Source organism: Aulonocara sp. 'chitande type north' Nkhata Bay, linkage group LG7 (assembly GCF_057382095.1).
Source record: "Aulonocara sp. 'chitande type north' Nkhata Bay isolate Kocher_YH1m ecotype deep benthic linkage group LG7, A_spYH_male_GT1.1, whole genome shotgun sequence".
Lineage (NCBI taxonomy): Eukaryota > Metazoa > Chordata > Actinopteri > Cichliformes > Cichlidae > Aulonocara > Aulonocara sp. 'chitande type north' Nkhata Bay.
The window spans coordinates 21,469,170-21,471,543 of NC_141350.1; positions in this window are offsets into that span (position 1 = coordinate 21,469,170).

Genomic DNA, 2,374 nt, shown 5'->3' on the forward strand with positions numbered 1-2,374 from the left:
GGAGGAGCCGGAAGAGGGATTACCAGACCCACCATGTATTTTGATTCGACCATCTGTTGCCTTTGTTTCCTTCAGATGCTCGAGGAGGAGGAGAACGCTGTAATCCTTGTGCACCGTAGAGGTCAAGTCCATGTCATCGCAGTGGCTGCAGAAGCCAAACAGCTCATTCACAAAAGCAGCAGCATCCTCAGTGTATCCCTTTGAAATGCGCTGTGCACACGATTGCAAGCTCCAGGGAAACTCACTCCCGGCTCACTGTGAGACCTCGGATTTTGTATTATTTTTTATTAAACGTGTGATATACGTTTGGTTGTGCTGTTGCTGGGACATAAAACACATTAGCTTCTGTGCTCTGCAGCTCTGACTGATTTTTTCATTAAGGGAAACAAATGAGAACTCTGGGCATGCAGTGTCCTCTGAGGTATGCTGTCTGTGGGGCTGGAGGAGAAGTTTTCTTCCCCAGACTCTGCACGCTGAAACCTTTCCTTCACTCAGCATCCCCCCCCCCCCCCCCTTTTTTTTTTTCCCCTTTTTTTAATAGACATCTGCTGGCACTTTAAGCCATAACGTTTTTACCATGTGCCCCTGCAGCACCACTCTGGACCTTACAGAGGTCCAATCTTTTCCCAATGATGAGCCAAGCGAGCTGCTTTGGGATTTTTAAGAGAAAGAAGAAAAAAAAACAACAACGTATGAGCCGCAATGTAAAGGTGACTTGATGATTCCAAAAGCATGTACCTGTAGAAACAGGTATGTGAAAAATGAAACACTGCTATGTTTGCAACCATTTTAAGATTTTTATGATAAAAAAAAAAAAAAGCTGGATCTACTTCGAATGTTTCCTTCTCCTTGGAAAGAGGTGGTTAGCTCATCCAGGCTTCATCCAGGCTTCAGCTGCATCTGACGGAAAAAACCTCAAAGAGAGCAAAGTTGAATTTGTTTTCACCCCCTCCTCTCTCCTTCACCCCACTTCCTAACTCACATAAACTGAGTCACGTTGGAGAAGTGCACTGTTAGCACTGCTCTGGCAATAGGGTTTGGAACTTTTTCCACGGTGTCATTTTACTGCCATTGAGGCCTTTTTGCTTCGCTAATGCGTTGCGGTAACCATCAGGAGTGTGGAAGATGCACTCAACTGTTCTGAAGATGCTTTTACTTTCACGACTTGAATTATAGAGCAGTGATTAATGCCTCGCGCTTAGGTTTTCATCCTTCTGTCAGTCTTAGGTTTCTCAGTGAACCTGGATGATGTCTATTCCTGGTACGTATCATGACGGTGACATCATCCCACAAGCCTGAAACACTAGCCTCCAAGCCATGCGCTGGGTTTAACATCTGGATGTTTTTTTTCTGCTTTTGACAGCCAGAGGTGTATCTGCAATCTGTTAGCATCACTCTGCAGGATGTCATCACGGAGGAACTTAAAGGTTAACAAAGTAGTGTCATTAAGACACTATTAAGACACCTGCCGTTGGGGTTAAAACAGAAGAGGGCGCTTACGATTGTTAAGATTAATGCCAACAACTCCTTCACTTTAACAACCCAACATGTTGATTTGAGCTGTCCAAATGAAATGCTCGCTTCCGAAACATCTGGAACACATTAAAGAGAAAAGCCTGGGTTCACTTGAACATATTGTAATACTTCTTTAGGCGATAGTTTGGCATTTACTATGTCTCAGAGAATCAACTCCACGGGACAGCCTCATTCTTTAAAGAAAACTTTCCATAAAATGTTCATCAGAATGTGTGTAAATGCAAAAGGTTAAGGGGATCCCCACCGTAAGTAGACCTTCAGCAGCTGTTGAATCAAAAGATTCCCCAACCCCAGTTTTTCACATGGTTAGCCAGGATGTTCATACATTTCTTTGAGTCTTATTTATTTTGTTATCATCTCACTGTCTATGTATGTTTACGCAAACTGGAAAATTGGGATAACAGCTCCCGGCAGTGCTTGTTTTGGTTACTTTAGGGGGGAAAACTGTTTGCATGTGTTATAATATCCTGTTATCACCAATATCCTGACGCACAGAGTGGACACAATAAAAAAAGAGCCTATAAAAATATGGAAAAAATCCCAACAATCAAAACACACCCTATGAGCAAGCACTTGGCAACAGTGGGAAAGAAAAACACCCTTTTAACAGGAAGAAGCCTCCAGCAGAACCAGGCTCAGGGAGGGGCGGCCATCCGGTTGGGGGCTGAGAGGAGGAAGACAGGACAAGCAATGCAGGCTTTAGTTATCAGCTTCTTTAAAAAGGAGGTCATTGTGAATAAATAGAAACACAACAGCTAAATAGTGGAGATGAAATACGTGCAGAATAATGTTAATGCAGGGCGTGACTTCTGAATGGACGACAAAAACAAGACAGCAA